We start from the raw sequence: 15,156 nt of genomic DNA, 5'->3' as shown, positions 1-15,156 counted from the left end.
GCACAGAAATGTTCAATGGATAGTCCTTTTCATATAAATATTATTCAATTAATTTAGTAAGCTAGAGAGTGCTTCGCGTGAGAGGTGTTTAGAATAATCGCACTTCAGTTTCCCAATAGTCCTAAAAAGAGTGCTGCTTTGGTTTCCTAAGAAAGAGGCCAAGTGGGATCCTTTCCCTGTTTCTCTTTCTGGGCCCCCTTTGCCTTCTCATTTACCACTGGCATGTGAACCTGTTGTTCCTACCAAATGAGTCAGGCAGGATGGGAACATTAATGTACTGGAGCAGATGGGTATCAGATTCCCTCCGAGGGGAAAGAAAAGTGCCAGGCATGTGCTGCCACCAAAAAAAGCACAGTACAGTGATTGACTGTTAGAGTAGGAAGATGCCTGGGAAACTGTCTAATCCAGCTGTCTCCTCTTGCACATGGAGAAACTGGACCCAGAATGAGGACAGGACTTCAGGCCTCAGCACCCAACAGGTTGTTGGCCCTAGGTGGTAGAAAGAACACACACTGTTAACCAGATGCTGTGCTTCCCCTTAGTCCTAACCTGATTCTTCATTATTCACCAGGTATTTATGGAGCACCTACTGTGTGCTTGTACACCTACTAGGAGCTAGAGATGAAATATATTTCCCTCCCTCTGCTTGTTCTCAATACATTTTATGATAACAATAAGTTCTGTCTCCCAGCGAGCTTTTGCCTTAGCAGCTGACCCCAAGAGACAGAAGCACATAGAGAGGTCTGAATTATTTCATGATCTGTCAAGGCAGTCCCTGAGCCTTTCTTGAAGCCTCTGGAAACTGAAGAAAATGCTGCTTTGTCAGGGCTTTTAGGAAAGGATTTCCTTCTGGCCTGGAGCACTTGGATTTCTTTGTCTTTCTGGTTTCAGGCCTCTTATTGTGTATTATTTCTGAAAAGAGCCACCCTCGCCACAGTGCCTTCGTTTTGGTTTCCATGGTTATCAGAAGAATTGTTTTTATGATAGCACAAGTAGCTGTTAAGTAAAATGTGGTCAAGCAGTCCCCAGTTCGCTGTGGGTGTCTGTACTCTGGTGGTGGCCCTCAATTTTTTTTTCAGTTGCAGTGCGTTCATACTATTCCTTCCTCCTTTATTCTTTCCTTTAACAAATATGTATTGGTTCCAGGCCCAAGAAGAGTGGGAATAAGCAGAAACAGATAAAAACGAAGATAGACCCTGGTTCGGGGAACTCGGAATCTTTGGGGGAATAATCTGTGGACATTCCCACATGCAAGAGGCAGGCAGATCTGTGGGGCTCTGATAAAGGTGTGGATTAGAAGCCAGCAAGAGCTCTCAGGTGAGAGGAAGTGTCCTCGGCAACCAAGAAGACATCACATAGTAATGATGCTCTTCAAGGAAGATGTAAAAGAAACCAGTTCCTTTTATGTGCCTCAGCCACATAGTAATAATACAGGGTACAAGAAGCCCTTGTTCTTTCCATTTGTCTTAGTGAATGAACCCTCTCTTAAGTCACCTGTCATGGGCTTTGTTTGAAATGCCTGCTAATTTCTTTCATTTCCCTCTTTGTGTTAGCTTAGTGAGTGACATATTAGTTTCCTACTCATACATATGGTATTGCATGTATAAAGGTAGATAATAGAGCCATTTGATTAAGAGTTTGTTTCAGATGTTTAACCTGTGTGTCTTGTTTCACCTGTTGGGTTCTAATGCAGTCAAAAATTTATCTTTCCAAGTCATCTCCTAAGTCCTTTAATGCCCTCATTAGTGAGAATTCCAATATCTCCTACTTTCAAACTTCCTGGGAACTTAGACGATCCAAAGAAGTCAGTCTTCCACTCTCCAGAGGAGAGAGAACTGCAGAGTCTGAGCAGTCCATCCACCTTGTTATTTCTGACACAGCTTTATGGTATCACTATTGAAGAGCTGTCCTGCACAGTCCAAGGATGTGTGGTCACTGCTGCTCAACGCCCTTATTGGACCAGGTTCCCGCCAGCTTGATCCCATGCTTGGATTCCAAGGTTAGAGCTTTTTTTAGTTTGTGCTCACATGCTTAGCCATTCTCCCCAAAGCACCTCACTCTGGGCAGTGTGTTGAGCATGTCACCAGGATGGGTTCCCCCAGTCCTCCCATGAGTTCCCTTTGGGGGCATATGGGACCCTTTTGTGCTAGCAGCCTTTGTCAGGGTCATCCCAGACCACCTAGATTTCCCTATTTTTCAAACCTTTTGTCAAGGTTTGGAGATTCAGTCCCTTCCTTACCCTAACCCAGGGCTTTTTGGCAAATTGGTTCTACTTTCCCTCCAGGATTCTGCCTACCAAGGATTCTCAGGAATGGCAGTTAGCTACCCCAGAACTTTGTGTGCCTATTCAACTTTTCATGTATAAGAGGGGTCCTCTGGTAACTCTTGGCAAAAACGATCTGTTCCCAGGAGACCGTTTCTCCATCTGTAGTGGAGAAACGTAGGCATTATTGCAAAATTTAAGTGGTATATACCCTGTTAAAGATTTGGGGACAAGGTTTTAATTTAAAAATGAAATTCCCTCAAGTTTTCTAAGAATCAAACAATAATTGATATATTTGTTTCATTGTCTTTATTTTAAACTTTAAAAATATTAGCTGTAACAAGAATGCATGCAAGGAAACCCCTCAAATGTGCATAAGGGAAACATACAGGGAACCACCGCCCATGTCAAGAAGTGGAACATTGCCAATACTCAGTAGTCTCCCTTCCAAATCATAACCTCCTTCCCAGAAGAAACCACTATTTTGACTTACGTGATAACCATTTGTTTTTCTTTGTAGTTTTGTCACCTATATCTGCATCCCTAAAACAGTATAGTTGCCTACCGTAGTGTGTGTTTTGTGTTTGCTGCTTTTGCCATACTTGTGTGTTGCATCCATGAGGTTACCACACTTATTTTCATTGCTAACAGTGTTTCATGATATATGTCACATTGAATTTGTGTCATATGGTTTAGATACTTGTGTTGCTTATAGCTTCTGAATACCAAGAACAGTGCAGCCAAGCATATCCTTAGACATTTGCTATTGTGTTTGTGAAGCTTCTTTAGGTTATATATGTCAAAGTGGAATTGCTTTGCTAGATAATTCCAGTTTTCTAAGTGATTGTAGCAGTTTACTTTCTTACCAGCAGCATGTCAGAGCTCCAGCTGCTTTGTATCCTTGCAGATACTCAGTATTGTCTATTTAAAATTTTTAAACTATTCTCGTCGGCCTAGAGTGATATCCTATGTGGTTTTAATTTTATTTTCCTTGGTTATAACTAATGTTGAGCACTTTTTATTGATTAATTGGGTGGCCTCTTTTGTGAACTGCCTAATTCAAGCCTTTTGCTTGCTTTTCAGTTTTTCTTATTAATTTTTGGAGGTTTTTTTTGGTTTTTTTTGTTTTTTTTTTTTTTTTGGTTAGTGGTCCCTTGTCAGTTATATGGGGTTTTTTAAAGTTTTTTTTTTTTTTTTTTTCCAAAAAATTTTAAAGTGTATTTGAGAGAGAACTGGCAAGCAGGGAAGGGGCAGAGGAGAGGGAGACAGAGGATCCCAAGCAAGCTCCAGCACTTGACAGCGTGGAGCCTGATGCCGGGCCCAGACTCACAAACCGTGAGCTCATGACCTGAGCCGAAATCAAGAGTTGGCTGCTTAACAGACTGAGGCACCCAGACGCCCTGAGTTATGTGTGTGTGTTTTTTTTTTAATTTTTTTTTTTTTTACATTTATTTATTTTTGATAGAGCACAAGTGGGGGAGGGCCAGAGAGAGAGGAAGACACAGAATCCGAAGCAGGCTCCAGGCTCCAAGCTGTCAGCACAGAGCCCGACATGGGGCTTGAACTCACAAACCATGTGATCATGACCTGAGCCGAAGACAGGTGCTTAACCGACTGAGCCACCCAGGCGCACTGAGTTATGTGTTTTTAAAGTATCTTTTCCTATTCTGTGACTCTCTTTTTACCCTCTTAAATGGTGATATCTTAGATCCTGTTTTCTAGAAGCAGGGCCTGAAATGGGGATTCTTGTTCAAGTGGTATATTGGGAAAAGTGCTCAGGAAAAGGAGAATGAGGGAAGCAGTATGGGGGGCAGGAGTGGGGGAGAAGTATAACCAGGTGAAGTGGCAGTTTTCTGAAGGGACATCTGTGAGTCCCTATGTGACACTCCATCTGGAGGATGCTAGCTAGTAAAGAGACACTGATTAGGTTACTAATAGTATTCTCTACACTCCATTGAAATACATTCTTTTCCTTTGTTAAATTTACTCCATCCAGATACAGCTCCCCGATTCTGGTTGGTCACAATTTCTGGGAAGACTTACTAGAGGAAAGTTAGTGGGACAAATTACAATCTCTGCTGCTGTAGCTAGTGCAAAAGTGTAACTAAAGCCGTTATCTTCCTCCTCCACCATCCATTCTAGTTTCCTTTCCATGGTCCCCTGAGTTTTTGGGAGAACTCGGTGATGAAGCCATCAGGGTCTGGAACTGTATTTTCTTCTGTTGTGTTATTTTCGACTACAGATTCAATGTTTGTTTTTTAATTTTTATTTATTTTTGAAAGAGAGAGAGAGAGCGAGAGTGAGCAGGTGAGGGACAGAGAGAGAGGGAGACACAGAATCTGAAGCAGACTCCAGGCTTTGAGCTGTCAGCGCAGAGCCCAGCGTGGGGCCTGAACGCACGAACCGTGAGACCGTGACCTGAGCAAAAATCAGATGCTGAACCGACTGAGTCACTCAGACATCCCTTTGTTTTTTTCTTTTAAATGTTTATTTTTGAGAGAAGGACAGACAGAGTGTGGGGTGGGGGTGGGAGACAGAGAGGGAGATACAGAATCTGAAGCAGGCTCCAGGCTCTGAGCTGTCAGCGCAGAACCCAACACGGGGCTCAAACTCACAAACCGTGAGATCATGACCTGAGCCAAAGTCTGAAGCTTAACCAACTGAGCCACCCAGGAGCCCCCAGATTCAATGTTTTTCATGATTCCAACACAATTAAAAATTTTTCTTCTTTAGTTTTATCAAGTGGTATTTTTCCAGGAATTGGTTCCTTTTAAGGTTTCAAACTTATATAAAATTTTTCATAATATTTCCTTGTTATTTTAATGTTTCCAGTGTCTGCAGAGATGTCCCCCTTCTCATTACAGTTCATTTTATATTTTATCCCTTTAATTCTTTAGTTTCAGTAGAAGTTACTTTCAAAGAACTAGCTTTGTCTTCACTGATATTCTCCATAGTAAGTTGGTTTTCTCTTTATTTCATTAAGTTTTGCTCTTTTTTCATTCTTTCCTTGGAAATATTTTGGGTTTTTTTTCCCCCAAACTTCTTGAAAAGTTCATTCATTTTTTTCCTTTTTATTCTTTCCATTTTAGGCTGCACATTGTCCTCCAGATGGTACTTAGTATGTGCTCAGAGTTTTGATACGTAGTATTTTAGTCATTTATTTCCAGATGTTTTCCAATTTCCATTGTGATTTCCCCTTTGACTCATAGGTATCTTAGAAATGTGTTTCTTAATTTTCAAACATACAAGTATTTTCTAGTTATCTTTTTTAAGTGATTATGGTCAGTGAGTTTGTTCTGTATAATTTTAATCCTTTGAGATTTTTGTTAGGGCTCTTTTTGTGGTCTATTTTTATAAATGTTACATGTGTGCTTGAAAGTAATGTGACTTCGGCAGTTATTGAATTCAAATTTATTAATTATATTCCAATCTTCTTTGTTGTTACTAGTTTATTTTTATCTATTCTAGCTATTACAGAGAGAAATGTGTTAAAATATCCAACTATGGTTATGAATTTGCCTATTTCACCTTTTAATTTTTTGCATTATATCTTTGAGCCCTATTATCAAGTGTACACAAATATGAAGTTATATCTTCCTGGTGAATTAACCTTTTATCATTATGAGGTTGCCTTTTTTATCTCTAGTAAAAGAATGGTGGGTTTTTGTTTGTCTGTTTGTCTGTTTGTTTGGAGGAGGGGAGGCCTTAAATTCTATTTTATCTGATACCAGTGTAGCTACACCAACTGTTTTTAGTTAGTCTATGCCAGGTATATCTTTTTCCATCCGTTTCATTTCATCCTTTCTGTGCTGTTTGTTTTAGATTTGTCTTTTATAAGCAGCATGTGGGTTTTGTTTTTTTATCACCTGTTTTTGTCTCTTTGGAAAATTTAGTCTATATTTGTTTAATATAACCACTGATGTATTTAGGTTTACGTCTGTCTTCGTATTTTATGCTTTTAATGTATTTGTCCTGCAAGTACTTCATTTTGTTTTAGCTCTTTCTTCCCTTCTTTTGGGATAGTTTTAGTCACTTGCTCTTTTTCTAGTTTGGACATTTTGCACTTGCTCTTCTTCAATGGTTGCCCTTGAAACTTTAATTTAACCAAAGTTGATAAATTATGGAGTGATAAAATATCCCTATGCTTTTTTTGGATGGTATGGGGACCTTAGACCACTTGATCTCTTATTTATCCCCATCCTGCTTAGTGGTAGACTAGTTGTAACACAGTGTGCCAGCTTTGATTAGACACATATATGGACCCACAGATGGAACAAATGTAATGAGGGAGGAAAAAGTGAGAGAGCAAAGAATTTACTTGAGAAAATGATATGATTTTGTCAGGACTCTGAACTCCCTGAACTCTAAAAAGAAAATCTGTTTGCTTATAAAACTGCATAGCTGGATCCAAGAGTTCAAAAAAATCTTTTTAGGACTATCTCCTCTCCATCTCTCTCAGTCAGTCAGCCTTGCTTGTCTTAATCCGGCTTCATTCCCCAGATGAACTCTTCTGAGTTGTCCCCATCCCTGGCGGGAGGGATGGGATCTTTTTGATTCTACTTTGGGTCAAGGATGAGGTGGAGGGCGGAGGCACTATGAATGACAGCCCCACCTCCAACTGGACTAAATGGAGCGGGAGTGTGTGGAGTTCCTCTAAGGAACCAGAAGAGGAAAGGTGTGCTGGGAGACAAAAGTGACAGCCACCACAGTCCACTGTGCCAAGTAGTGGCCTGGAAGAGTGACATGCAGAAAAAAGAGGTTGTGATCGGAATTAACTCAATTAAACTCTACAAGGAAAAGTGGGAGGACGTCACCTCCTCATGAGCCCACTGACAGGGAAGGAGGAGTCTGGTCAGACCATTCCTTCACCACCAACCAATGCCAGCGGGTGTTTTGGCATTGTTGGCTGAGGACAGCTTGGTAGTCCACAGCAGCAGAAACGAGGGAGAGCTAGCGTGAACCTGTCTGATATGCGGAGGTGTAATCAACAGGTCAGCCGTGGTGCTTGCCATTCCCGTGGCCTTTCTAAGAGAAACTTCTACATCCACAACTTCTTTTCACGTCATCCCCACATAACCATGTTTTCTACCATAAGACCTTGCTCTGTCCCTGCTCCCTAGACAGAACTTACTGGGCCAGAGCTGGATGTCAGACCTAAAAACAGCCAATTCCTATGCTCACCAAGGACCTGTGATATGACATGACCTAGTGGAAAAGAGATGCATGTTCTTAGAAATTTGAACTGGGGATTATAGAAGAGCACTTAGCTACAGAAATGGAAGCTGACATGGTATGTAGAGAGAAGCCATGAGGTAGAGTCAGGCCTTTGAGGAGTCCTGGCTAGCTGGTACCATGAGGAAGCAGAAGCACTGAGGTAGAGAAAAGTGTGTAGAGACTCCAGGTGAAAGGAGATTGGAGCCAGCCCTTGGGGAGCGGCTGAGCCATGTGGTGAGCGAAGACCCACAGGCTAGCTACTGATCCAGCCCTTTCATTCTAGACTCTGGGAGACCCAGCCCTACTGTGGTCCTATTCTATAAAATCCTTTATCCTTAATAGTCCACACAAACCCTTATGATAAATCACCCCCCACCCCTTATTTGCACTTGCTGTGATCAGAAGACTCACTAGAACAGATATTCAGAACTTGGGAGCCATGCCCATGTGGTTGAATTTCCATTGCTGCTGATGACTTGTTCTGAAAAGAAAACTCACTCTCTTTGTCATTGGATGGTCAGCAGCTACAAAACTTGTTGGCTCTGTTACAATAAAGAACACACCCACTCTTTGGCCTGGTGTCAGTGTCTGCATTGTTGGCCAGGGAGCTCCCCTCCCTCCATGGTCTCCTTGTTCCTGACCTCACTACAGAAAACCCTAACTTATTGCCTATAATTAATTTTTGTTTCTAAGATGTCGGAAGGTTGGTTCAAATGCATTACAATGAAAGAAAGGCATTTAGGGAAAGAAAAGGGTCCTAGGAGAGAAGGAATTCATCACCATTTATTGTGTGTTTGCTATGTGTCTGGCACGATGTTAAGTGATTTCCATCCATTCCCTCATTTCATCCTCACAACAACTCCCTAAGGTATTATTATCCCCACTTTTATAGATAAGGAAGCTGAGACATAGGATGGTCTGACTCCATTGAATGTGTAATTTCTGGTGTAAAGCAACAGTCACTTGGTGTGGAATTGCCTCAAGCTGAGATTGATTAAGGAGAAATGGCTGGGAACGGGTGTGTGGTCGAGTGGGGGGCAGGAGGTGGTGAGAAGGAGCTGGTCAGGTGTTCTCTCTACACACCGTGCCTGCCAAGAGTCCCAGTGCTCTAACACTGCATAATAATTGCAGGATTAAATTCATTCATATTTCATGATCTGTGAGTTTATGTGTCTGCAAAGTGAGGTTAGAAAGTCCTCTACCATGATTTCACAAGTTAAGAACCCCCGAATCTCAGGAAGGGAACTAGGAGGCAGGCTGTTGTAGTGGAAAGAACAGAGACTTTGGACTCAGTCCAGGTTAGGAACCACAGCTGTCTTGCTTACTAACTGAAGAGCAGAGGCACTTTATTCCTGGAACTGTGGATAAGAAGCCACTGCCTCTTAAGTTGTGTTAATTGCTCCTTGAGATAACATAAAAAGCACCTGGTACTTAGTCCTCAACACACCTTTTCCTGCCCCCTCAAGGTCACTTAGTTTATTAGAATCAGGACTAAAACCCAGGTTTTGGGATTCCCACCCCAGTGCACTCTGTAGGTGAACGGCAATGGATGGGCAGTGCATTGAAGGAGGGAGAGAGGGCCCTCAGGGCTCCCAGCCACTCTCAGCACCAAACGCACATCAGAACACAGCGTTCTGGTCTGTGCCATCAAATTTCAAAGCTGAAATAAGAAACAGCTGGTTATTTTTCAGGCTGCTGAAGAGAGCTGAGGTTTGAAGAAATGAAAAGCCCAGCTGAGATGTTTGTCATCTTCAAAGTTTTAGGTTTTGTCTCATTTCCAATAGTACATGTGTAGGTATATATGCAGGGCTCTTTCTTGGTTTACAGTATTTTACTCTGTGTGCTTTCAGACTAAAATCCACAGAACTCTAGAAAAGTTTACTTTTATTTGAAGAAAGATCTAAAATCATGAACCTGTTACAACTGCTTAATACATTGTGTAGTTACTTACACTGGTGTTTAGTATGCTTCGTAATGTGAGAAGATATATCTTTTTCCCCCCTTTGTGCATACTAGAGTTCTGAGCTGTTCTAGATCCTCCCCCCCCCCCCGCATTTTTTTCTTTATTAAAAGTAAAATTCTTGCCACTTTGACACTGATATGGTCTTCTCTGGGTAGGAAGTAAGTGCATTTTCTTCAGTAAACAATGAAGAACATGAAAGCTGTTTGCATAATGTACAAAGCTGAGTTGTGGAGTCCCCTGTGTTCAAGATTACCCAGTGAGGGAGTCGCAGAACCCAAACTAGAAGCCTTTTGAGTCCCTTTTGAGTCCTCTTGTTATGGGGTAGGTTCTTTTGTGCTGGAACTCAGCACAGTTCCCCACTGACTTCCAAGTTAACGAAAGCTCTGTGATCCGATCAGTTGGTCTTTCTTCCTGACTCTTTCAGGCTTCTGGAGCTGCAGCCAGACTGAGCTTCTTCCCATGTACTCAGCCTGGCTAGAGGTTTCTTACCCTGCAGCTTTGTGGACACTCTTTTCCTCTGCCTGTGGTCCCCTTTTCTGCATTCTCTGGATGCCCCAGCCCTACCCATATCTCAGAGTGCAGCTCAGATGCCCGCTCTTGTTAAAAACCTAGTCTTTGGGGTCAGACCTGGTTCACAAGGGGATTCTGCTGCACTCTAGCAAAGTGATTTGGGGTAAGTCATTTGTCACATTAGTTTCTCCCAGACTTAGTTTCTTCATTTGTAAAATGAAGACAGTAATACTTTAGGTCAGTGCTTCTCAATCATAAGTGTGCCCATCAGTGCCCTGGTGATCCTTGTTAAAATGGCAATTCTGATCCATTGGTAATGGGACAGTGCCCAAGATTCGGCATTTCTTTTTTTTTTTTTTTTAAGTCTTTTTTATTTATTTTGAGAGAGCCAGAAACAGCACAAGTCGGGGAGGGGAGGAAAGAGAGGGAGACAGAGAATCCCAGCACGGAGGCTGACATGGGACTCGAACTCATGAAACCGTGAGCCCATGGCCTGAGCCAAAACCAAGAGTCGGACATTCTACCGACTCCCAAGAGTTGGCATTTCTAACCAGCTTCTAGGTCCTAGGAACAGCATTCTGAGTTGTAGGGCTTTGAAGGAATGTTGAGAGAATAAAATGAAATAATGCATGAAAAATGCTTAATGTGGTGTCCTTCAAATATTTGTGCTTAGTAAATGGTAGCTGGTGCTGTTTTTGTTACCTTCTATTACTATTGGCTGATTTCCCTAGCTGGAGGTCACATTTATAGTCTTTAAACAAAGGCTTTCCCTCTTATGGCAGCTGAGTAATTTTTCACATATACTGTGGTTTTGTGTTTTTTTAGGGGGTTGTTTTTTTGGGTAGAAATACCTTTGTCTCCTACCAGACTTGAGGATAGGATCTTTATCTTATTCCCGATTTGCTCACAGTGTTCACCACACAGTCTTATACATTGTAAGTGTGGACTACGTACTTGGGTTTTATTTACTTATTTTTTTATTCCATAGGGATCTATGTCACAGAAGGAATTCTGTGGCGATTAGTCTCAGCTATTCTAATATACCAGATAATGATGATGGTGATTACTCATTTATTTGGTAAATGTTTATGGAGCGCCTATGACGGGCAAGACAGAGTTCCAGGCATAATACAAAGCAATGATATAAAGTTTCTGCCCTTATGAGACTTGCTCAGGAGAGGTACACAATAAAGAAAAGCATATTATTTAGAAAAAGATAAGCTCCTTGAGAGCAGAGAGTGTGTCTAATTCATCACAATGAATTTCCTCATGGTAGGTATTCAGACACTGAGTCACCTGGCCAGTCTACATCTGCATACACCCTCTGGCGTTTCACACGGGTAGTCCTTGTGGTGTAACGCAGCACTCCCTCGTGTCCCTCCCACTCACCCCACAAATCCCCTCACAGAAGCCTAGGTGAAATATATAGATGTTACTAAAGGTTTTAGTCCTGACCCCACCTTGCCTGCCCATCATGACGCACAGCAAACTGGCCAGTATTCACCCCGATTTCTCTTTTGCTGACTCCTATTCCATTTCATGCCCTTTAGGTGTTAGGCTGGCGAGGACTTGGTCATCAGACTTCTCTCTCTTTCTCTCTAGTGATCTCATCCCATCCCGTGACTTTAAATGTCATTCAGGTCTCTGTTCAAATGTCACTTCTTCAGAGACCTTCCTTGACGACGCTATCTAAAATGGCACATGTGCACGCATACCCCTTAACCTGCTTTATTTCTCCTCATAGCATTTATGCTTTTGTTATTTGTTAAGTTTATTTATTTTGAGAGGGACAGAGAGAGAGAGAGCGCAAGCCAGGGAAGGGCAGAGAGAGAGAGGACAGAGGATCCAAAGCAGGCTCTGTGCTGAGAGCAGAGCCACCCAGACTCCCCAGTGTTATTATTTTTAAAATGTATTGTCTGTCTCTAAAGGTGGGGACTCTGTCTTGTTTACTGCTTGTTAGTACTTAAAACAATGTCTAGCACAACAGTAAACAATCTATGACTATTTGTTGAATAAACGGTTATTTGTCTTTGGAAATTCTCAAAATCCTCATGAGGTGTTGCAGGATAGCCATCATTAGCCTGTTTACAGATGAGGAAATAGGCTCAGAGAAGTTAAAGTATTTGTCTCAAAATCACAGGGCTGGGAAGCAGTAGAGCTTGCTTGTTGAGAACCAAGTCTTAAGGGACTCACCTCCCAGGAGGGCGGCCTCTGCCCACCCACTGAGGCTGGGGACACCAGGTGGCCCAGAGGGTTAGGAGAGTGCCACACAGAAGCCCTAAGTTCTCACACTCTTGGGAACACACAAACAAAGGGAAACAGCTTGAGCCCTACCACAGGACCTGCTCCCTCCTATCCCAAACAAGTGCCCACTGTCGTTTCTCCAGTTCCTTACAGGCTCACACTCCAGGTGCATGAGCCCTGGGGGACACTTGTTACTTTTAATTCCATAGCTCAGAGGCCCCAGTGGCAAAAAGGAAGGGCAAAACTTGAATACCTTTTTTTTTTAAGTGTTACCTGGTTATGGAAATCCCTATTGCTGCATGAATCCCCATGGATTAGTGTAAAGATACAGTAAATAAAGCCAAATGGAACAACAGGGAATGGGACGGTTGAATAAAAGGAAATACTCTTTGAGTTCAGAGGGGTTCTGAGGGTAGAATTGTCAGCCTCATTCTAGATTCAGCCCGTGGGGTATTGCTAGCATTGAGGACATGGCCAAGTTTGGAGGAAGGCAAGTGCTGAAGGGTAGAAAATCCCCTGCTGGCATGTCTTCCTTCCCTTGACAGGCCTGCTACGAGACCCTTAGCTTCTTGGAATCCTGAGCAAACTGAAGTTCAATAGTTTCTCTGGCAGGCACCTTTGCCCCAAATCCCCTGGAGACCCTCACATCATCCTAAGGGAAAGAAACTGTCATTTTATATTTGCAAAGTTGTGAATTTCTGCCCTCACCGTTCTACCTGACATACCTCTGCTGGATGAATCTCCTTGAAATGTAGCTCTGATCAGGCCACTCCCCTCCTGAGCAACCTACACTAGACAGAGTACAAGCTTCCAAGTTTGGCATCCAAGGCCTATGCCAAACATGCAACATGTAAAAGAGACCAGAATTCCAGTGGTCCCGGGGTAACAGAACTGAGACTAACTGAGGAAGTAACTAAGAGCTAGATTTTGGCTCAGTTGTAGGAAATACACTGAAGTTGCTGCAGACAAGCCATGGAATGGGCAATCTCATGGTGTCCAAGGGCTTCATACTAGTGCCCTTTAGAGTTTCACATGCTCTGTCAGTCGAGAAGGGCTAGGTTATACTGTAGTAACAGTCCCCAGATTCTTAGTGCCTTAACCCAAAACAAAGGATTATATTTTATAAATGGTATGCGTCTATTTTGGGTCAGCATGGGGATTCTGCTTATCCTACCAGAGTAGCCATCATCGCAAATGTTGCCAGTTGCTATGCCAGAGAAAAACAGAGCTCTGGATGATCTTGCATAGTCGAGAAGTAGCACATACCTCTTCTACTCATAATTCATTGAATGGGACACATGGGTGGATCAGTCGGTTGAGCATCCAACTCTTGATTTCAGCTAAGATCATGATCCCAGGGTTGTGGAATCGAGCCCCACATGGGGGTCTGTGCTGAGTGTGGAGCCTACTTGGGATTCTCTCTCCTCTCTCTGCCCCACTCCCCAACTAATATATTCTCTCTCTCTCTGTCTGTCTCTGTCTCTGTCTCTCTAAAAAACAAAAAAACTCATTGATTAATACTAGCTATGTGGCCCCACCCAACCATAGGAAGGACCGGTGCAATCCTATCAAGTGGCCAGGAGGGGAAACTGGGAATAGTTGGTGAAAAGCACTGATTACCAGCACAAGGTGCATTGGATCTTATTCATTGTTACAGCTGTCCTTTGGGGGTAGTATCAAGGTCTCCAATTTATATATGAGGAAACTGTAGCCCAGGGTATTAAGTGACTTGCTCAAGGTTTCATACAACACGGTCCAGGTCTTCTGACTTCAAGATGATACAGGGAGGGCCGTATCACCCAGAGGGTTGAAAGTTGAGGAGAACCATTCATTGAGGATGCTGCACCAAAGTTTGGAATAGGGGCCCTTTTTATGCATTCACCAGGAAACCTGATAAGCATGCAGATAATTGGTTCCACTCCAAAGATTCTCATTCTGAAGATGCGAAGTGGAGCTAGGAACAGGCCCCAGGTGATTTTGAGGTAGGTGGTCAAGAGTCACATTTTAAGAACCACTGTCATGGGAAGTCTCTCCAAGTCTGGTTTAAAAATGTTCTTTCTTAATATTAATGTTCTGCTTAAGATTCTCTCTCTCCCTCTGCCCCTCTCCTGGCTCATGCTCTCTCTCTGTCTCTCAAAAAAATAAAAGATGTTCTTTCCTTTTGAGCTCTGTAAGCTGCAGTACTCCAATTCTTTCTATCCTAGGTTGTCCATTTTCTATCACTTTTTTCTCATCCCAGTATCCCCCACACTCCATAAGGGCTATATTGACAAAACAAAGGAACCAAGGAATAAAAGGGATTTTTATTATTTAATTTTTTTTATTCACCGTGGAACTTTAAGAATTTCTATACAGGAGTTTCTGTATGGATACAGGAAACTTGAATGGAGAGGGAAGGTCCTTGAAACTGGGTTTACATAGTAAATTTACATAAGTTTACAAAAATAAATTAACTAAAAATTGGGGTGGGGGCATGATGGAAATTGACCTCTGCTTATTCGTTTACTTAAAAACACTATTATTAAGCATGTAGTTTGTGCAGGTATTCGATAGTATGTTTGGTTCTTGCTGTAGTCTCTATAATGCAGTTGTGGTGACCCAGTGTATTGCTTATTGATGGACTGCTATGGTAACTGGGAAAACTCATCTGGGATAGAAGTTGACAGTGCTGGGTGCTGTGAGATGTCACATGGGGCATACATACGGTAGGTTGGCTGTTATATAATGAACAAGGTTCAAGTCAGCAGTGAGGTAAGATGTGGTTATCAGGGTGAGTAGTTGTAATTTGGGTATAGTGACCATTAGCAATAGGTCCCAGAGGAGGCCCGACCGGGCAGACCTACAAAAGGCCATATGGGAGTCTCTCACCTGGAAGGCTATACAGGTTAGGTACAAAAGGCCATATGGGAGTCTCTCACCTGGAAGGCTATACAGGTTAGGTCCCTTAAGGTTAGCTGATCCA

General features: G+C 42.5%; 1 protein-coding gene across 1 annotated transcript in view; it reads left to right on the top strand.

Annotated features, from left to right (window-relative positions):
- FBXO10 (F-box protein 10) overlaps positions 1 to 15,156 on the top strand; it is a 52,903-nt gene that overhangs the window by 740 nt on the left and 37,007 nt on the right. The gene's annotated exons all lie outside the window — the stretch shown is intronic.

This window comes from Panthera leo, chromosome D4 (assembly GCF_018350215.1).
Source record: "Panthera leo isolate Ple1 chromosome D4, P.leo_Ple1_pat1.1, whole genome shotgun sequence".
NCBI lineage: Eukaryota > Metazoa > Chordata > Mammalia > Carnivora > Felidae > Panthera > Panthera leo.
Note: the sequence above shows the minus strand (reverse complement) of the source record. Positions and strands in the feature narration are given on the sequence as shown.